The sequence below is a fragment of the Prionailurus viverrinus genome, chromosome A1 (assembly GCF_022837055.1).
Source record: "Prionailurus viverrinus isolate Anna chromosome A1, UM_Priviv_1.0, whole genome shotgun sequence".
Classification (NCBI taxonomy): Eukaryota; Metazoa; Chordata; class Mammalia; order Carnivora; family Felidae; genus Prionailurus; species Prionailurus viverrinus.
This window is the reverse complement of record NC_062561.1, coordinates 53,810,226-53,832,415: the sequence shown is the minus strand read 5'-3', so window position 1 is coordinate 53,832,415 and position 22,190 is coordinate 53,810,226. Positions and strand designations below refer to the sequence as shown.

The 22,190-nt window shown below is 41.9% G+C and overlaps 1 long non-coding RNA gene across 2 annotated transcripts; it reads right to left on the bottom strand.

Annotated features, from left to right (window-relative positions):
• Positions 1 to 4,229: 4,229 nt before the first annotated feature.
• LOC125172499 (uncharacterized) lies at positions 4,230 to 15,789 on the bottom strand. Of its 2 annotated transcripts, none has more exons than XR_007154741.1 (4): positions 15,623 to 15,789; positions 9,489 to 9,899; positions 6,350 to 6,429; positions 4,230 to 4,356 (listed from the first exon to the last, which is right to left on the bottom strand). It is a non-coding gene; the product is annotated as an uncharacterized LOC125172499 (long non-coding RNA). The 2 variants fall into 2 exon arrangements; XR_007154742.1 differs by having other exon boundaries at positions 9,686 to 9,899.
• Between the last annotated feature and the right edge of the window lie 6,401 nt (positions 15,790 to 22,190).

Sequence of the window (22,190 nt, the reverse complement as noted above, 5' to 3'; positions counted from 1 at the left end):
GGCATCACAATCACAGACTTCAAGATGTATTACAAAGCTGTAATCATCAAGACAGTATGGTATTGGCACAAAAACAGACACTCAGATCAATGGAACAGAAGAGAGAACCCAGAAATGGACTCACAAATGTATGGCCAACTAATCTTTGACAAAGCAGGAAAGAATATCCAATCGAATAAAGACAGTCTCTTCAAGTCATGCTGGGAAAACTGGACAGCAACATGCAGAAGAATGAACCTGGACCACTTTCTTACACCATACACAAAAAACAACTCAAAATGGACGAAAGACCTAAAGGTAAGACGGGAAGCCATCAAAATCCTCGAGGAGAAAGCAGGCAAAAACTTCTTTGACCTTGGCCGCAGCAACTTCTTAACACGTCTCCAGAGGCAAGGGAAGCAAAAGCAAAAATGAACTATTGGGACCTCATCAAAATAAAAAGCTTCTGCACAGTGAAGGAAACAATCAGCAAAACTAAAAGGCAACTGACAGAATGGGAGAAGATATTTGAAACGACATATCAGATAAAGGGTTAGTATCCAAAATCTATAAAGAACTTACCAAACTCAACACCCAAAAACCAAATAATCCAGTGAAGAAATGGGCAAAAGACATGAATAGACGCTTCTCCAAAGAAGACATCCAGATGGCCAACCGACACATGAAAAATGCTCAACATCACTCATCACCAGGGAAATACAAATCAAAACCACAATGAGATACCACCTCACACCTGTCAGAATGAGTAACATTAACTCAGGCAACAACAGATGTTGGCAAGGAGGTGGAGAAAGAGGATCTCTTCTGCATTGTTGGTAGGAATGCAAGCTGGTGCAGCCACTCTGGAAAACAGTATGGAGGTTCCTCAAAAAACTAAAAATAGAACTACCCTATGACCCAGCAATTGCACTAAATACTTAACAAGGTATTTATCCAAGAGACAAAAGTGTGCTGTTTCGAAGGGACACATGCAACCCCACGTTTATAGCAGCACTATCAACAATAGCCAAAGTATGGAAAGGCCCAAATGTCCATCAATGGGTGAATGGATAAAGAAGATGTGGTATATATATACAATGCAGTATTACTTGGCAATCAAAAAGAATGAAATCTTGCTATTTGCAACTACGTGGATGGAACTAGAGGGTATTATGCCAAGCAAAATTAGTCAGCCAGAGAAAGACAAATATCATATGACTTAACTCATATGAGGACTTTAAGACACAGAAGAGATGAACATAAGGGAAGGGAAGCAAAAATAATATAAAAACAGGGAGGGGTGCAAAACATAAGAGACTCTTAAATATGGAGAACAAACTGAGGGTTACTGGAGGGGTTGTGGGAGGGGGGATGGGCTAAATGGATAAGGGGCACTACGGAATCTACTCCTGAAATCACTGTTGCACAATATGCTAACTAATTTTGATGTAAATTTAAAAAAGAAAAATTAATTAATTAACTAATTAATTAAAAAAACAAGGGCAGAACTTTGCTATCTGGCTTTGAGCAGACTAATTCTACTTAGAAAAACCAGACAAGGGGCAGCTGGGTGGCTCAGTCGGTTAAGCGTCTGACTTCAGCTCAGGTCATGATCTCATGGTTCGTGAATTCTAGCCCCACATTGGGCTCTATGCTGACACCTTAGAACCCAGAGCTTGAGATTCTGTGTCTCAATCTCTCTCTGCCACTCCCCCGCTCACACTATTCTTTGTCTCTCTCTCTCTCAAAAATAAATAAAACATTAAAAAATTTTAAAACCAGACAAGCAGGACCATACACACATCCCCCACCCCCCCCACACACACCCACACCCACACCTATTTAATGTGTTGAAAACTATCAAAGTAGCTCCTTGAAGAGATCAAGATCCTTGAAAGAAGAAAAGTTAATCAAGAGGGTGGGCAGAAAGTGGCTGCTGAGATGCAGAGAAACTGAGCAAAACTTTTAGCAGTCTGATGGAACAGGAGAGTCAAAAATGGGAGGTCAGGATTATCAAGAAACCCAAGATATAAGAAATAAAGATCCTGGACAGAAGGTATCCATAGGAAAATCAGCCTGATAGTCTGACCCATGTTTCCTCTGGATAGTCATCCATTTGTCTGTGGTGCTGGCCAAGAGATAGAGAAGCTGATCCAGAAAGTGCTTGCTAAGTGGCTGGAACACTAAGCAGAGCTATTAAGAGTCTCACTGTGCTAGGAAAAATAATAATAATAATAAGAGTTCAGGGTCACCAAAGTGGAAGTGCCCAGGCAAACTGTCCAGTTTGAGCCCTGCACAGGGCTTGGCACTGACAGTAAGGGGCCTGCTTGGGATTCTCTCTCTCTCTCTCTCTCTCTCTCTCTCTCTCTCTCTGCCCCTCCCTTTCTCTCTCTCTCAAAATAAATAAATAAACATTAAAAAAAAGGGGGGGCAAACCTTAAATAGTCAAAGCCTATAAGAGGGAGACTCAAGCTCAAATTGGTTTCCCTCTAATGGATTAAGGTGATCTCCACTAACTGCCTTCCAGAAACCAAAGAACAACCTCTCCAAAGAGAGTATCATCTAGACCCTCTACAATGTTTCATAAAACTTCCCTGGAAGATTATCAGGCACACCCAGATGGAGAACTACGATTAAAAAATCAAAATAGAAACAGACGCAGTTGTGATTCAGGTATCGAAATTATCAAACCAATGTTAAAACAAGGGCAGGTTCCCCTCCCCCCTCCACCTCTACCACAGATCATTCACAAAGTACCACAGACAAACTTGTAGTGCCTGAAACCAGAATGGGGCCCTGCCCAGCTAGGAATCTTGGTAACTCAGAAATGGGCTTCTCCTTGGAAGACATGTGTGTGGAGAGACCTTGAATAATAGCAGGGAAATCTGACTGCCATCCCAGAGGCTCATTCATTACACTTAGTGATTACTCACATGAACCCAGTACCTCCCCAAATCTCCTAGAGTCTTGAATTGTTGCACAGCCTTTAAATTTCTTTTAATGATTATTTATTTTTGAGAGAGAGAGAGAGAGAGAGCACAAGCAGGAGAGGGGAAGAGAGAGAAGGAGACACAGATTCCCAAGCAGGCTCCAGGCTCTGAGCTGTCAGTGCAGAGCCTGACGCGGGGCTCAAACTCACAAACTGTGAGATCATGACCTGAGCTGACGTCAGATGCTAAACCGACTGAGTCAACCAGGCGCCCCTGAATTTTTTAAGTAAAGCTGAACTCTGTGCGAGGACAGGCGTTAGGGTAGACTGGCTTTGTGGTCAGGAGAAGAGCAGGGGGCTCAGAACATCAGCAGAGAGTTTTCTAGGAGTTGCAGTGCAGGCTGGCTGCTGACCAGGACTGTAGGATGGAAGAAAATGGAGATCCCACAAAGATTTAATTAATATTCCTTTACTTTTATTCATAAGAGGCTAGGGATGAACATGGAAGAGGGGCTGTGAGAATTTCAGCCCCCTGCCCCTGTCTTCTCTTGTCCCCATATTCAGTCAGTCACAAATCAAAGAATTAATAAAACTAAGACAAGCCTGGGGCAGCCGGGTGGCTCAGTTGGTTAAGCAGCCGACTTTGGCTCAGGTCACCATCTCACAGTTCATGGGTTTGAGCCCCGCGTCAGGCTCTGGGCTAACAGCTCATAGCCTGGAGCCTGCTTTGGATTCTGTGTCTCCTTCTCTCTCTGCCCCTCCCCCACTTGTGCTCTGTCTCTCTCTCCTCTGTCTCTCAAAAATAAACATTTAAAAAAATTAATAAAACAATTAGAAAAAAACAAGATAAGCCTCCCCATTACCTAATTCAATTTATTTTCTTTGGTCTTTTCATTCTCGTTTCTTCTTCCCAGATTCCCTCCATGGATGCTGCATTTTATCCTCTTCTTTTATGGTGCCCTTAAAGCTATGCACACTCCCCCCACCCTCCCACTAAGCCCCAGCACAGGCCTGTCCCTGTGGTAACAGCTTCTGGAACCAAGACAACCAAGCAGAAAGGAAACTAAGGGGGTGCCCGGCTTTCTCCACCGGCAGCATCAAGTGTGCTCAGAAGGCAGGCAGGGGCTCTGACCCTGATCAGTGCACACACAGGAGTGAACCATTCTCTCCACTGGGCCAAGACACACAGCAGGCTTTGCTCTGGTCACATCTGTGCTCTGTGTGTCCTTGCAAGCTAAAAACAAAGGAGAGGGTTTTACCCCGTCTCTCCCTTCCCATAATTACTTTTAGTGGTGAAGCAGTTAATGCGGTATTCCTCCTCTTGGCTCAGAGTTTTCATTCTTTATTGGCACCGTTTCATCCCAGGAGACAATAGCAGATTGTTTCTGGTGTTCGCAGAAGGATCTTGTTCTGGCAGGCAGGCTTCCAGTCAACAAGCTTGACATCTTCTGCAAAGAACGTGCATGTGCTGTGTTTGAACCTGACTTTCAAGTGTCTTGTATAAAGACAATCATCCTAATCACAACCTGCAACTGTGTTAGGAACTTGCACAAAACTGAAACCAAAAATACTCCTGAGAGAGACTGAGAGAGAAGCAAAGAGAGGAAAGAGTAGGCAAGGGGTACTGAAATCCTTGGACCAAAATGCTCTGGGCTCTCTTCGTGTCACCTGATTAGAAAAAGCCCTTCTCTTCCTCATCCCTCTGACCTGGTTAGCAGCCTTAAAACAGCGATATTGGGTAATCTTAACCACAGCAATCACCCCAGATGAGGAACTTCCCTGGCAGGAAGAGAAGAAATGGAAAGCAATGCAGGACTCCCTACTGGGATCTGTGGGTCCCTCCAGAGCCAGCAACTGCCCCCTGAGGCCTCAGATCCCCCTCCACCAGTGGCCATTCCACTGACAGCTAGGCAGAAAGCACGCGTAGATAACCTTCAGGAAAGGCTGTCACAGGGGGGACAAGAAAGCTGAACTAAGAGAAGCAATCATCAAGTCCTTCCTATAGTCACAGTTCATAAAGCACAAAGCATTTTGGCCTACCATGTCTCAAAACTCTATGTGAAGAAGACAGATTTTTAAGATAAGGAAACAAACTCATCGAGGCAAAGCGACTTGCCAGAGGTCACGTGGCTAACCAACAACAAAGCTAGCTATTATAAAATAAACTTTCTGGAGGAGGAATGACAAATCTGTCATGCAGAAAAATTCCAAATAATCCACTGAGACGCTCTGCTTTCAAGGAGGTGGAGCACAACTCCCCACTCCTTGAGTGTGGGCTGTGCATAGCGACTTCTTTCCAAAGAAGCTGCCATGGAACGGTGAGCATAACTTCACAATGAAGAACCTAATAAACACAACCGCAGACAAGCGGTCAAGGTCAATATCAACTTATAAGTCATGTTGATAGCACGTACCCTAGATCTGATGTGATGAGAATGGAACTTTACCTCCATAGTCTTCCTCCCCAAAACCCATAACCCCAGTCTAATCATGAGAAAGACACTGGACAAATCCCAGCTGAGGGGCACTCTACAAACACCTGACCAGTGTCCCTCAAAATTTTCCAGGTCATCAAAGACAAGGAAAATTTGAGAAACTATCACAGCCTATGGAAGCCTAAGGAGACACGGTTACTAAACGTAATGTGGTACACCAGACGGGATGCTGGAACAGAAAAGGGACAGTAGGTGAAAACTAAGGAAACCTGAATAAATTATGGACTTGAATTAAAATGTACCAATGCTGGTGCATTAATTGTAACAGATCATACTAATGTAAAATGTTAATAATAGGGAAACTGCACTGGGTATACGGGACCGCTCTGTAGTATCTTCTCAATTTTTCTGTAGATCTAAAACTGTTCAAATATTAAAAGTTTATTTAACTAAAATATCAGGCTCTGAGCTCCAACTCACAACTTTCTATAAGAGCACACAGTTCTACCTCTTGTTAAGCAGGCATCTTCTTGGTCTGCAATTCAATCAACATCTAGTTCCCTTGGCAAGCACTAGATTCTGAGAACGCAAGCGCCATGTCAGCTTTTGCTGGGCACTTGACCCCCTAGCGCATTGCACACCACCTGGCACATAGTAGGTACTCAATAAATATTTGCGGAATGAAAGAAACCAGGTTCAAGGGTGTTTAGAACTGGTTTGTCTAAACGTATTAGATTCAAACATTCAACCCTAGGTCAGAGAAAAAGCTAAACTATTTAAGGTATCAAAATAAGAAAATAAAATCCCAGACCCTATTTCAGTTGGTAAAGTGTTAATTCCAATGGTGGTGGTAAACATGGTCATTTAAGAACAAAGCAGAAACTACAGCAAGGTTACAAATGTGATTTGGAACTCACATTGCAAAGAAGAGGAAAAGAAGAGTCCGTGAACTCTAAGCTACAAGCTGGTGTCGCATTAAAAGTCAGTGTTATCAGTGTGTACTCACAGAAATGCATTTGGAGCCCACACGTTATTCTTTCACTCCCGTGGCTTCTTGGCTTTACTCAAAATACAGTTTGAGATTCCCTACAGAAACGAGACAAAATAATAAAATGATTACAGAATAAACAATGGCCCCATGAGGGAAAGTTTAAAAATTGAGGAAGTTTAGCTAGAAAAGGGAAGAGCTGTTAAGTGACTTGATAATAATTACTTAATATATAACAAGTTTTTATAAGGAGAGAACTAACCACTTCTGTGGCTTGACAGAAAACCAGACAAGAGAGAATTGAGCTTGAATTGCCATCAGGTTTTATCATCAGAAATTTCCTCTTTTATATCCTGGATAGCTTTAAAATTAGAATGGTCAGCTATCTGGTCAACATGGCCTACTAAGAATGGTGGCCCTGATGATACCCTTGTTGATCTATGAGTCTATTATCTGACTCAGTCTTCATTCTGCACATGGATAAAATGATGGTACAAGGCTTTCTTCCATCACCAACCAGACCACAGTCTTTACGTGGGCAGAAACCACTTCTGTGTTGTGCACCTCTCCCCTTATCACCAAACATTATTTCCTGGCAGTGAGTGCTCAATAAATACTCGCCAAAAAACAAGTTAATAAGTAAATCAACCCTGAATAATGAAAACGATGACCAATTATATTCTGCATTTTTAGACTTAAGAGAACATGAAGTAGAAGAATGAGAGCAAAAGAATGTTGCTTTCATTGATCACTATTTAATCATCTAAAAGAACTTAAATAGATACTCTAAAGAAAAGCCTAGAGGGGTGCCTGAGTGGCTCAGTCAATTAAGCGTCTGACTTCGGCTCAGGTCCTGCTCTTGCAGTTCGTGAGTTCAAGGCCCACGTCCAGCTCTGTGCTGACAATTCAGAGCCTGGAGCCTGCTTTGGATTCTTCGTGTGTGTTTGTGTGTGTGTGTGTCTCTTTGCCCCTCCCCTGCTAGCACTCTCTCTGTCTCTCTCTCTCAAAAATAAACATAAAAAAAAAAAAAAAAAAAGCCTAGAGAAAGGCATTGACACAGTCCCTGACACATTACAAGCTCTGTGGCAAATGTATTTTCTAAAGATGGCCAAAGTTAACATGACCCCTCCCACATGTTCTTACCAAGTGAGACTGACACACCTCTACTAGGGTCTGTTTCCTTTTCTTGAATCTAGGCATACCTTGCAACTGTTCCAAAAGTTGCAAAAATGATGCTGTGTAACTTCTGAGTCAGACAAGGCAACATATGGCTTCAGCTTCTCTCTCTTTCTCTCTTTTAGGATGCTTACCCTTGATTCTCAGCCACCATATTGGGAAGCAGCCCAGGCCACGTGGAGAAGCCAGACATGCTCACACCAACATCAAGCACTAGACATGGGAGTGAATGCGACTTCAGATGATTCCAGTCCCCAGACTTCAAGTCATCTGCCTGTGGACCTAGTCCTCATGGAGCCCTCTTTCCTGTGCTAACCCTGAATTTCTGACTCAGCAAAACTGTAAATAGTAGCGTATGATTATTAGCGTTTTAAACCACTAAATCTGGGGTTATTTATTACACAGCAATAGATGACTAATACAGGTACTTACTAAATGTTAGTTTAACTGGTTTAATTGACTTGAAGATCCCTAATTTAACTGCACAAATTTCCTGAATACCTACTCCTATGTGTCTGGCACAGAGTTAGGCCCTAGGAACATACACAGTTAAGACATGGCCCCTCCCTTCCACCAGCTTCCTGTAAGGGGATTAAACACAAAGTAAAAAGTTCATTTCAGAATAATATGATCTATCTTATACTATAATATATAATATATATCTTACACTAGTAGATACTTCCGGGCTGAAACTGGTATCCAAAATCAGGAAGCAATTCCCCTGTCCCTGTGGGCCCCTATTTACTTGAACTGATGGGCATGCGGTCTCCAGGCTTATCCAGTGAGGGTACCGACCAGAACTGTAGCTAAAGAAGGAGTCAGAAGTTATGTTTTCAGTGGCGCCTGGGTGGCGCAGTCGGTTGAGCGTCCGACTTCAGCCAGGTCACGATCTCGCGGCCCGTGAGTTCGAGCCCCACGTCAGGCTCTGGGCAGGCTCTGGGCTGATGGCTCGGAGCCTGGAGCCTGTTTCCGATTCTGTGTCTCCCTCTCTCTCTGCCCCTCCCCTGTTCATGCTCTGTCTCTCTCTCTGTCCCAAAAAATAAAAATAAAACGTTGAAAAAAAAAAAAAATTAAAAAAAAAAAAAAAAGAAAAAAAGAAAAAGAAGTTATGTTTTCAGTGCACCGAAGCTCCGGAGAAGAGAAGAGATACAGAATGAGGGTTGGTATGTGTTACACAGCGCAGGCCTGATTCTGAGTCTCTCTGAGAGAGGGGTAAATTGAGAAGTAGAAAGAGTTAAGTTCCTGAAAGATCTTGCAGGACCTTCAGCTCTGGCAAGACTGTCTCAGAGGCCCAGTGGTAAAGGTGCAGTCTGTAAGACTGCAAGTATGATGTGACCGCCTTAGTGATTTTTCACTCAATTAATACAAAGTCTATGTTTTGTTTTGTTTTTAATGTTTGAGAGAGAGCGCGCGCGCAAACGGGGGAGGGGCAGAGACAGAAGGGAGAGAGAATTCCAAGCAGGCTCCACACTGTTAGCACAGAGCCCCACGCGGGGCTCCAACCCATGAACCGGGAGACCATGACCTGAGCCAAAACCAAGAGTCTGGCGCTTAACCGACAGAACCACCCAGGCGCCCTTAGGGGTTTTTTCTTTTATTGCGGCAAAAGAGACCTAACATAAAATTTACCATTTTAGCCATATTTAACTGTACAGCTCAATGGCATTGAGTACATTCACAATAATGTGCAGTGATCAGCACCATCCATCTCCAGGGCTTTTTCATCACCCCAAACCGAAACCGTGCACCCATTAAGCAGTAAGGGCCCATTCCCTCTCCCCCTGCCGCTGGTCACTCCTATTCTACTTCCTGCCTCCACCTACGACTCTTCTAGGGTGGGGGCTTCCGCGCTGAAATTTGAAACTGGCCTGGTGGAGGGAGGGGTAGGAGAGATGGAAGAAAGAGGCAGACCCCCTTCCAGGCTGCTAGGCGGCAGTTTTTTAAAAAGCAAGGGGGACAGTTTTAAAATAAGCCTACTTACGAGGCTTGTCTTCAGCAGCCGTAAGACCAGACCGTTTATAGAGGCCTTAACGGGGTTCAGCCACGTATACCATCTAGACGGTCTAAACAACACGTTGTGCCCTCAAGGCTGTGCCCTCGAAAAGCGACCCCGCCGTGGAACTGGTGGGCGGAAGGTACATTCCACGGAGAGCGGAAGGGTGGGGAACTTCTGATTACCAATCCAGCTCTGGGTCAACCAGCGGTCACGTCCTCTGGATGACCTCCTCCTCCAACACTGCAGCCCCGGGCCTGCGCTTCCACTCTTACACGCCCCTCCCACCCTGGAAGTGTGTCCTGAGCGGTCCGCAGGGGGCGTTCTTGGCACGGGGGTGCCTCCTTTGGTAGCTAACTGGCTGCGCTGGAGGCAGACGCCACAGTAACAATTTAGTATCTGCGAGAGAAAACACAGATTAAGACCATGATTCACAAAGTGAGTACTAATTTTGTCCATTAAGAGCCTCATGATCTGAACTCTGATTTATTAAGTCCCCTAGGCTGGGAATTGGATCCCTCAGGACATTTACTTGTGTCCTCATGTGATTTAATAAAGATGATACATTAGTATGTAGGAACACAAAATATTCTGTTTGGATAATGGCATAGGTTCCCCCTTGCCAGACATAATGTAATACTGTCCAAGTCCACCTTATTTTGGAAGACAGTTTTTCTCATTAGGAACGTTTCAGTGTTCAGGGCCACCAGGGTTGTTCAGTCCGTTAAGCATGGGACTCTTGGTTTCTGCTCAGGTCATAATCTCAGGGTTAGTGGGTTGACAGTGTGGAGCCTGCTTGCAATTTTCTCTCCCTCTCTCTTTGCCCCTCCCCTGCTCAGTCTTTCTCTCTCTCAAAATAAATAAATAAATGAAACATTTAAAAAAAATAATAAATTAAAACACGAATCGTTTTATTTAAAATGTTTAATTTATGCATGAGCAATAACATTCAGAAGGTCCCAATTGTACTATGGAGATACTTTTTTGTAGAACACAATGATTAAAAAATGTTCATGCACACACCACTTAAGATGATTACCCTATGTAAGTGTCCTATAATTTGGAAAACTGTGCTCTGTAAATGAGAAGATTAAAGGCACCTGCTCAGCCTCTGCAAGCTGGCCTGCAGCTACAGCCCAGAGATGCCACCACCTGGAATCTTAACTCTGTCACCCATTGTCCCACGAGGAAATGATCCAGCAGGAATCCCCTGTCCCCTCTCCTGGGGAGCTATTCTGTCTCCCTCGTCTCCCACTAGGACTTCATCATCGGCCCCTGCTTGAGTCTCCAGGCTCTTCCCCCATTACACACTACCCTTGACTTTGTGCTCACCACACAAAATTCCTTGAGTTTTGACATTTATTGTTTTCTCTCCCCTTCTTACCATTGCTCAGGATCTTTTCTCTGTAATTCTTTTTCTCTACCTCCTCTCTTCACTTGAAAGAAAGAAAGAGAAAGAAAGAAAGAAAAAGGAAGGGAGGGAGGAAGGAAGGAAGGGAAAGGAAGGAAGGAAAACAGGGGCGCCTGGGTGGCTCAGTTGGTTGAGCGTATGACTTCAGCTCAGGTCATGAGCTTGCGGCTCTTGGGTTCAAGCCCCACATCAGGCTTTGTGCCGACTTTGAGCTCAGAGCCTGGAGCCTGCTTTGGACTCTGTGTCTCCCTCTCACTCTACCTCTCCCCCATCTGCACTCCATCTCTCTCTCAAAAAGAAATAAACATTCAAAAAAAATTTTTAATTAAAAAAGTTAAATAAAAAAGCAAAACAACAACTTATGGACCTAACAGAAGAAAAGATTTACTTCTCTTTATGATCTCCAATTTTAAATGGACACAGCATGTGGACAAGGTGTGTAATTTTGCTCAGTTTTACCACAATGCCTCATTCCCAGCTATCGCTTTTATAAAACTCTGTTATAAATTTATTTATATTACTTCCATTCTTTACTCTTGCATCAAAATGCCTTGTAGATTTATAAAACTGGCCATAATGCTCTCAAGCCCAAAAGCTCAGACCTAAGTAAACTGTAAAAGAAATGTGTCAAAAATGTCTTTTTCCACAATATAAAGTCACTTTCAGTAGACATAACTTCTATCTTTATATGTAACACAAATCAAATATTTAAACCATATCTTGCTACCAAAGTTCTAACTTAAGAGATAGAAGACAATATAAATATTTAGAAAGCTTATTATACTTAATATAATGATCTTTTGGTTATCAATTAATAATTATAGAATTACTATATCTAATATAAAGCCTTTAATTTCTCCAAATTATTTAGCCAATGTAATCTCTCCTAGAAAACTTCAAATGGATGAGTCTTGTCAACCATGTTCTCATTCAAGACAATATTAGACAAAAAAAAAAAGTTAAAATCTAAATTCAAAGATGATTTTTAAAATAATGTGGCAATGTTTATAGGAAAGATACTCCTTTATAAAAACCTAAGCCTCAAGTATCTTATTAAATTCCTTCTTAAGTTTTATTTTTCCTAAGTCACAAAGAAGAACAGGAAATTTATTTTTTTTAATTTTAATGTTTGTTTCTTTTTGAGAGAGAGAGAGACATAGCATAAGCACGGGAGGGGCAGATAGAGAGAGAGGGAGACAGAATCCGAAGCAGGCTCCAGGCTCTGAGCTGTCAGCACAGAGCCCGACACGGGGCTCGAACTCACAAACTGTGAGATCGTGACCTGAGCTGAAGTTGGACGCTTAACTAATTGAGCCACACAGGCGTCCCAAGAAGAACAGGAAATTTAGTCTACCACCTCAGTTTACAAATCTAACAGAATGCCAGCAACCCTCTATTACAAGAGTAAGACCCCAGAACTTAGAGGGTCTTTCATCTCATAGACCCTGGATTCCACTGTGTCCTGGATGGTAGTTGTTGAAATAAGGCACATCTCAAATACTGGTTTTTCAGAACACACCTATAAAAATAATATTTTTTATTTTGTTCATAGTTATTCTTGAAAACTGCGAAGATAGTAGTTTCTTAGGAAATAACATATTTTATGCTTTAAGTTTCTCAATCTAATGGCATCTTATATTTTTTGGTTTTTCTTACATCATTTGTTCATCTTTTGCTTGTCTCCCATCATTTCATCTCCACTGTCACCCTGTGAGGCGGCAGGGTTGTGTGGCAAGTGCTCTCTTTCCCCTTGTTCACTTCTGTCTGAGAGAGTGTTACCTCAGTCTGCATTTGGGGAGGCGGTATGCTTCAAGGAAGCTGGCTGTTCCTCCATCTTGTTAGCCTCGGCCATCATAATTATATTGCTCTTGCCAGTGAACGGGTTAGGAATGGCAAAAAGATGTGAGGGAAGGCTCTGAGGGGCTTCTGAAGAGGTTTTAAAACACACCTGGGGGGAGCCTCTCTCTTTTCCTGCCTCTGAATGTTGTAGTCACAGAGGAAGAAAGGGAGCCCATGAGAGACTATCGGGCCCAAGCCCCATGTGTTAATGGGAGTGAATGGGAGGGAGTAAAAAGGGAAAATACTTATGACCAGTGGACAATATACATAAAATAAATATATATAAAACATACATGAAAGTGTACAATAATAACAGGCTGACATAGGTCCTTAATGACTCAACCCAAACTACAGAACAATAATACACCTTAACAAAAGAGAAACTAGTGCCAAGAAAATCAAGAGATGAACTACAACCACATGTATTGTTATGGATGAATCTCAGCATTGATAAAACATCTGCAGAAGAATCCACCTAGGACGGTTGCATTTATATAATGTCCAAAACTGTGCAAAACTAAAAAACATCTCTTGGTTATAAAGTTGTAGAAAAGTTGGGGCCCCTGGGTGACTCAGTCAGTTAAGCATCTGACTTCGGCTCAGGTCATGATCTCGTGGTTCATGGGTTCAAGCCTCAGGTCGGGCTCTGTGCTGACAGGTCGGAGCCTGGAGCCTGCTTCAGGTTCTGTGTCTCCCTCTCTCTCTGCCCCTCTGCCACAAATTCTCTGTCTCTGTCTCTCTCTCTCTCTCTCAAAAAATGAATAAAAGTTTAAAGTTACAGAAAAGCTATAAAGAAAAGCAAGAGGATGACAAATACAAAGTCCAGGAGAATTTCCCTGTGGTACAGGTAGAAGGCTAGGGTCCAGGAGTATCCACTAGGCCTTGAAGAGCCCTAGGATTATCCTATTCACAGGCCTGGTGGCAGGAGACAGGTGTTCACGTGTTCTAGTTACTATTGTTCTTTATGCATTGCAGGTTATAAATATCCCTGCATAGTATTCAATATGTAAATTCTAAAAAAAAAAACTATTTGCAAAATAAAGAGAATATTGTCAAGTGGCCAGTTAGGAACTTGCAAATACTGCAATATTTTTATTTAGAGAACAGAGTTCCTTTGACTCTCTGAGAAGGGTAAGGCCTCCTACTTTCATCTGAGGTTGCGTGATCAGATCCTGGGTCAAGGCAACTCACAGTTAAGTGGGCTGTCAGTGCGAGGTTTCATGTTTGTCTGTATAGAAGTCAGATTGTGTTTACTCTTGTGGCTGCAGGTGTCAGAGGCTAAAATTCCTTCTACCTTCATTGTTTTTTGTCTCCCCTGTTGTCTGTGGGTTTCCCTAGACACTCCTTCTTACATAGGATCTGAGGCAGACAGTCCCTTCTGTTGCAATCCCTAGTTATTATACAGAGGCACAGGCCATGTGGTAGTAACAGGTGGGGAGAGGGGAAGTATTCTATTAGTCCTATGACCAGGTCTCAACCTTTTAGTGAGCCCGTGCCCCTGGGATGTGATCTTCAAACATGCTCCTCAACTTCAGATGAAACAGGAAGGCTAGAGGGGGCAGTAGTTGGGTGTTTTCTTCTCCCACATGGAAGGCTAGAGGGAGGTATAGTTGGGTGTTTCCCTGCCCCTAAGTCAGGGAGCCTCTGATAAATAATGTCTCCAGCAGGCAGGATTTTGTTCAAAAGAACAGAATGCTCTGGGCAGATTTCAAAGAGACCTTACCCCTTCCTGCCACCAGACACACCAGATTTTTCTCTGATTTTCACCTTGAGAACTTGGTGGGGCACTGGGAGGTAAATCTAACAAAAGCATGGCAGACTCCTAAAACTGAGCCTCCTAGAGATTTTAACTCTCTAGCTCATCTGCACTAAGCCTCCAGAAATTCATCAGTGTAAGTTTTTCTACCCTGGGACTGCCTTCTGCTCCCATTAAACTGTAATTCTCTGTGTTCACCTATCTCTTCAATACTTGAGGCAATGTCTGGCCTTGTGACCTGCATCCTCTGAGAAATCTAAGTGCACGTCTTGATTTTCAGTTTGTTCAGCTTTTTCTTGTTATAAGGACAAGAGGGACACGCAAGCCCTTTACATGTCTGATGGGAAATGGGCAGCTCACAGTTCACTCTGCGGACTTTTAAATTTTGTAAGTAAAACTGTGAGTAAGACATTCATAGTTTCTTCCCTTCGACCTAAAGAGTACACTTACAGGTCTCCAAGGGAAAAGGGAAGGGAGGCAAAATGAAAAGTCATGGTGCTGGCCGGGATGAGAGGTTTCCTCCAGTGGGCAGACTCCCTGGGACAGAGCAGGACTCCAAAGAGCAGACCTGTGCAAAAGGGTGTGTGGGCCACTTAGGGCTCTCTAAAATTCGGTGTGAATTATTTTAAATAACATTTACAGAATCAACAGGAATAAGCCAGAAAAGAGTACTCCAGAATCTTAATTTCACTTTCAAGCAGCCCTAATATTTTCTCATCAGGAAGCACATATAAATATTCTCTAGAACAGGTTTCAAATGCTGTCAAGAACAGTTTCGCTGAAACAGAAAGACACGTTTTCGGAAATCCTCTTATCAAACAATGTAGGCAAGAAGCATTTTGAGAGACAGATTTTCCTGAATGATAAAAGCATCCAACCCAGTATGAGAAGCTTAACAATTATAATACTAGATGCCCAGTGACCTAGCTTCAAAATGTATACAAACAAAAAATTGACAGAATTACAGCGGCCAAGTCACAATGGGAGCCCCCAGGCTGTTAACATTTTTGAGAGAAATACAGCACCATTTATCGGACAGTGGACAAACAGCTCATTCGAATTAGTTTCACAACGTTAACATGAGATCACACTATATTTGTTTCCATAACACCATACCTTGTGAAGCTGAGTTGTCAGCGATTGCTGTGATAAAAAATAAGCAAGCATGACTTGGAAACATCAATTTAGAACAGGAAACAAGGGTGGTGGTGTCTAATCTGATTCCAAGGTTTGAGAAGTTCTGTAGTACCCAACAGGTGCATACATGCCATTGTTAAGTAATTGTGATGATCTAAGAATAAATTAGATGAACACAGAAAATTATTTTTCTCTTTAAAAAAAGACTCCAGGAACAAGGGCTAAGTTTTACAGGGTTGCCTCAACAACCTTTGTGAGCTGATTTCAGGAAGAACACTTGTTAACGTGAGATGTGTATTCAGTCAGGAAAATAGAGGCCAGCATCCCAAGCAAGACCTGATTTCACCCAGGTCATTGGAGTAGGGCCTTGTTGCCTAAATGGTTTCTAGTAAATTTATAAGTAAGTAGGATTTTAGACCCCTTTGTTTTTAAGGACTAGAAACCAATCTAGTTAAGCAAAACTGATGGAAAGATGTTTTTAGAAAAGCTGATGAAATTCAAGGATTGATGAAAAACAAGCTTTCAGGATCCACATAGGGCTGCTCTGGGAACCTCACCACATGAGTTTCCAGTGTCTCAGTTACCAAAAACTCCTAGTCTCTGTTTTTAAGTTCTGAATTTCTGGAACAGAATCTGATTGGCCCGGCCTAGGTCAGTTGTATACCTTTGGACAAATTAGCTGTGTCCATGGGACTGCAGAAACACCATAGCTGGTGGACGCGTGGGTGACTTAGTCACTGAGCCTCCAACTCTTGATTTCGGCTCAGGTCATGATCTCACGGTTTCGTGGGTTCGAGCCCCAGGATGGGCTCCGTGCTGACAGGGTAGAGCCTGATTGGGATTCTCCCTGTCCCTCTGCCCCTTCTCTGCTCGTGCTCTATCTCAAAATTAATAAATAAACTTAAAAAAAAAAAAAAAAGAACCATGATAGCTGGAAGAGCACCTCCATGTTCAAAGCAGAAAGCTCTTCTCAAAGAACCAGATACAGATTCAGGTTAATAGTGAAAAGGCAAAGTTCTAACCTATTGACTCCCCTGAATCAAAGTCCTCATTTAAACTTAGTTTAAATGTTACAATATTTTTTTTCCACAAAGGAAACTACTGTAACAGCGCTGACATTTATGTCATAAGAACACTGTGGAAACTGAGCAAGATCCCCTTCCAAATTCATTACATTTTGATGGAATGAATTTATAAAATGAAAATCTCTCTCCAAGGGTTGATATTTAACCTTTTACATGTGATTATTTTAAGATGCTTAATTTTATTTGGATATGCCAGGTTCTGATATAAATTTTTGATGAGGTCTTTGTACTAATAACTATGTAGAGACATTGAATCTCATAGCCTGCGAGTTCAGATAGGCAAAAACATATCTATTTTTCTATAACTAAACTTATTTTCTTTCTCGAGCCCTCGTTTCACTGATGACATAAAATTAATGCTAGTCCGGCAGAATTTCCTTGGCCAATTCACAATGCCCTTCCCATCCCCTTTCTATTTCTCCAACATTGCATCAAAGATACAGAAAGATCTACAACATCCAGGCATAGGCAGCAGGTGTGCCTCGGGGCCCAGCTGTCATCTGCTCATCCTGGCATTTCCTGCTGGTCCTCATTCTCACTGGTCTCTAATGTGGGACATCTATAGTCCATAGTCCCATGGCCATAGTCCCACCTGGCCCGCAGTCTAAACTCCTTGGCAGGTCTTCTGCATCACTCATGTCCTAACTGTGGGGTTCCATATGTTCAACAGCCCTCTCTGCCTGTTTCTGTGTCCATCTTAGGGAGAGGGTAAGGCTTTCGATGCTCTCTTTGCCACTTTGCCTAGACATCATGACCCATGCTGTAATGTAGGAGAAATCTGGAACCTTGCCTGTCACCCAGTTCCCACCAAGGAAACAAGAGTTGCAGTGCACTCCTGCATGGAGTCCTTCATTCCCTCCTTTCATCCCCTAATCGTGGCTTTCCTTGCTTACTCTCTTCTTCCCCTAGAGAGATATAACTTTGTCTAGTCTTGGTAGGTGGGCTACCTGGATCTGTGTAATAGCCCTCTCTACCTTGTTTTTGTGGCATAATATTTTATATACTTCAGTTCTCCAGAGTTCTGAGTTTTGACACTGATTTTCCTACAACTCAAAAAACTTTTCCTTTCCAACTGCTATTCCTGCAATGAATGTGTTATTTGAGAACATGAAACCTAACGTTCACTTTTTTTTAGTCGAGCCCCTTACTTATTAGTCCTCGCCTTGCTGTTCTAATAACCATACACCGAGAAATGTTAATATTAACCTTCCCTGCTGCCTGGCTGAGGGGCACATGGTAGGGGTCACAGGGGAGACCAAAAAAAAAACTGCATAGATTAATACTGTAGGCTACTATCTCATTGCACTAAAATATTTTGCAATCATTTTTGATATTCATTTCAAAATAAGTATGACATTTAAAATGTAAGATATTTTCCTTTAACTTCCGATGAATAAGTGAAATAGAACACTTATTTTATTTTTTTTAACTTTTTTTCCAACATTTATTTATTTTTAAGAGACAGAGAAAGACAGAGCATGAGCAGGAGAGGGGCAGAGAGAGAGGGAGACCCAGAATCCGAAGCAGGCTCCAGGCTCTGAGCTGTCAGCACAGACCCTGATGCAGGGCTCAAACTCACAAACCTCGAGATCATGACCTGAGCCAAAGTCAGACGCTCAACCTACTGAGCCACCCAGGCACCCCTGAAATAGAACATTTATTAATGAAGTATCAATGAACAATGAACCTATTCATGAAAACCCTAATCCACTTTTATTTTTAGTTTAATTTTTACATATATTGAGGGACCTTTGTTAAAGATAATGACATGAGGGGCTCATGGGTGGCTCGGTCGGTTAAGCGTCCAACTTCGGCTCAGGTCATGATCTCGCAATTCATGAGTTCAAGCCCCATATCAGGCTCTGTGCTGACAGTTCAGAGGCTGGAGCCCGCTTAGGATTCTGTGTCTCTCCCTCTCTCTGCCCCTCCCCTGCTTGTGCTGTCTCTCTGTCTGTCAAAAAATGAATAAATATTTTTTAAAAATTTAAAGATAATGACATGAAATTAAGACATTTCTTAGGGGCACCTGGGTGGCTCAGTTAGTTAAGCATCCAACTCGATTTTGGCTCAAGTCATGATCCCAGGGTCATGGGATCAAGCGCTAACAGCATGGAACCTACTTGGGATTCTCTCTCTCTCCCTCTGTCTCTCTGCCCCTCCCTCACTGGTGCTCCCACTCTCTCTCAAAATAAATAAACTTTAAGACATTTCTTAAATATATTACCAGTGGAATAAGTATACCCAGTGAAAACACAAAGTCCAAATTTGACCTGGCCAATCTGCCCTGCCTGTATGGATATAGGTCAGAACAGCAAGGATACTGTGGGCATCAACCATGGCCTTGGCTCTTTCCACTGAAGGAGCATTTGCAGTTTGCGTTGGGAGCTGGACATTCTGATTTGTGTGGGACCTGCCCCACCCAGGCTGCCTGCAGCCAGCATCTCAATTCAGCACCTCAGTGAAGTGTAATCAGTCCCTCCACATGGTATCTTTGCCATTCTGACCTATATCCAGATTCCCTTATTCTGGTTTCCGGAGCCAGGTAACCTAAGTCAGCCCAGCATTTTAGTCCCTCGTTATAGAAAATCCTGAGGGGAAAGAAAAACGTCTACAATTTGTCAACTCGTCTCTGCTTGTGGCACTGCCACATTTTAGGGTGTATTTCACTTTTGTTCTAACTGCCATCCCCGGGCCTCTCTTACTCATTTCTTCTCACATTCTGACTGTCAAATAAGACGTTTTGTTGGAAACATAACACAGAAGGCAGCACAGAAATATTACTCAACCAACCCCGACACTCGACCATTAAGAGTCCCTGGAGCTGACCAAAGAGTGAATCAGAGTGTTCAGCCTTTCGGCCACTATTGAAAACACTAATGTCATATTCCATGCAGTTTATAGGCCATGATTTACCGTTGCTGGACAGTGACTGTATTCATTATTTTACTTTTATATTATTCAGTAATATATTACTATTATGTGATCATTACTTTATGTATTATTATATGTAAGGGTGTCATGAACATCTTTATATAAAGTATTTTTTCTTTGCTGAATACTTTCTATATGATAAGTTCCCATAAATGAGATTATTACAACTATCACAAACAGTAATTATGATAATTGTATAAAAAATAGATTTTAGGGTAAAACATTGTTAAGGAAAAAAGAGAACACAATTTGTTTGAAAAATAGTAACAACTGCATGGGGTCAAAATCAGGAAAAAAATGAGCCAAAATGAAAATTTTGTCAAGATAATGAGATTAGAAATGATTTCTGGGTGTGTAGGTGGCTCAGTCGGTTAAGCGTCTGACTCTTGATTTCGGCTCAGGTCATGATCTCACAATTGTGACATTGAGCCCCGCCACCCCGCCGTCAGGCTTGACCCTGGGTGTGGAGCCTCCTTGAGATTCTTTCTCTCCCTCTCCCTCTCTCTCTCTCTCAAAAAAAAAAAAAAAAAAAAAAAGGAAGTGATTTCTTTTTTCTTTCAAAACTTGACAATGTTTAAATTTTGTTGAAATTTTTTTATGTTTTATTTCTTTCTTTTGAGAGTGTGTGCGTGTGCACACACACAAGTGGGGAGGGGCAGAAAGAGACAGAATCCCAAGCAGGCTCCGAACTCTCAATGCAGAGCCAAACGGGGGGGGTGGGGGGGGTGGGGGGGTAGGGGGTGCTCCACCTCGCAAACCATGAGATCATGACCTGAGCCACTATCAAGAGTTGGCTGCTTAACTGACTGAGACACCCAGGAGCCCCTGGAATTTTTTTGAAAAGACCACTGACATCTTCTGATTATAGGGGCACATGAGTTCTCCATTGAAAAAGTAGTAATTCTTATTCTTCAAAGAATATGTGAAAAAAGAATGGCTTTTCTTTAGAGCATTATAGTCCTTCGATGACATAATCAAATTTGTACTGGTTGCATGATCTACTGGCATTTCAGTGTTTGAAAAGCAGCTGACAAACAGTAACAGCACAGAGTCTCAAAGTACCCCGTTTTAATTGTACTGCTCTTACAAACATGCACATTTGAGGGGGTGTGGTTATGGCTGATCTAATTCAACATAACTGAATAATTTTTTCGGAATTTATTCCTCATTCAAATTCTAAATTTAATTCACATTTTGTATGTACATTCCAGAGGAAAGACAGAATACACAATAAGAAGGGAATAATACTCAGAGTTAAGTGGCTTTGCTTTGTTTGAACAGTAAATCAAATCTTTTCTCTATTTGTAAAATTATCTTACAAGATAGCTAATAGCACTAATGCATTCTAGTTGCTTACTTTAAATCAAAATATAACAGGTCTCAACCCTTTCTTCCTTTTGTTTCCAGGTATCATTATATGTCACTTTATCCTTCAACAATTAGGTAGGTTCTAGCATTTACTAAGAAGCGTTTGTTTTATGTCTAAAAACTTCCACATAGGCTAAAACAGATACCATTTTTATTCATTTATTTATTTTTTTAATTTAAATTTCAGGTAGTTCATTTTTTTCTAAATCAAAGTGCCTAACGCATTTCACCCTTTTCTAAAACCTTTTTTTCTTTTCCAGCTTTAGCAAGACATAATTGACAAATACTGTCATACTAGCTTTAGCTGTACAACATGATTTCACATCATTTCACTCTGAAATAATAGTGCAAAAACGCTGTAAACTACCACTGTAAATGTTGGCTTTTTGTTTTCCTTTGGCCGCTAAGTGTACTCTCTGTGGTGTGTGTGTGATTCCTGCCTTGGTAAGTAAGGTTAAGCGGGGGAAATACAAGGAAAGGGAAATTATAAGAAAAAAGGCATAGACGTTCCCTATCAACTTGTGTTTGCCAATCCGGAAGGGAGGTTTGCAAATAGGGCCCTCATTAAAAGTTTATATGGTAAATTCAGGAAGGCTGAACCTGAGGAGAGCAAGACTAAAGGTTTTATAGAGAGCATTCTGGGTGGGCATCAGCAGCGGGCAGAAACCAAAGTTTACATAAACCATTTCTCTGATACTCATCTAGCCCCTCAAAAAGCATTCAGTTATTACTTACCCTTAAGTCAACACATCTGATCTTTCTCTTCCCCTTCTTCTCAGACATTAAAAGAAGGCAAACTTGGTTACACAATTAAACAGCTCATTCATCCCTCATACCCCCATTACAGATATGTGAGAGCTAAGCGTGCCAGACCTGTGGGATGGGAGTGGTACAAAATAAATTATTTAAAGAATTGGCAGTATTTTTCTTCACTTAAGAATGATATCTTTTTCGCTTTTTGAAAAATGTTCAAAATTCATCCAGAAATCTGTGGACTGATCAGCAATGACAATATACAGGAGCAATGGAAATTGTTAAGATTTTTTAAAGCATTTTTAACTTTTACTGACATGGGCAACTAAATAGGCCATCTACTTACTTAGAAAAATATAAAATACCTCTCCAGTAAAAGCAAAACCATACTCCTCCCTCCAAGAATCTTA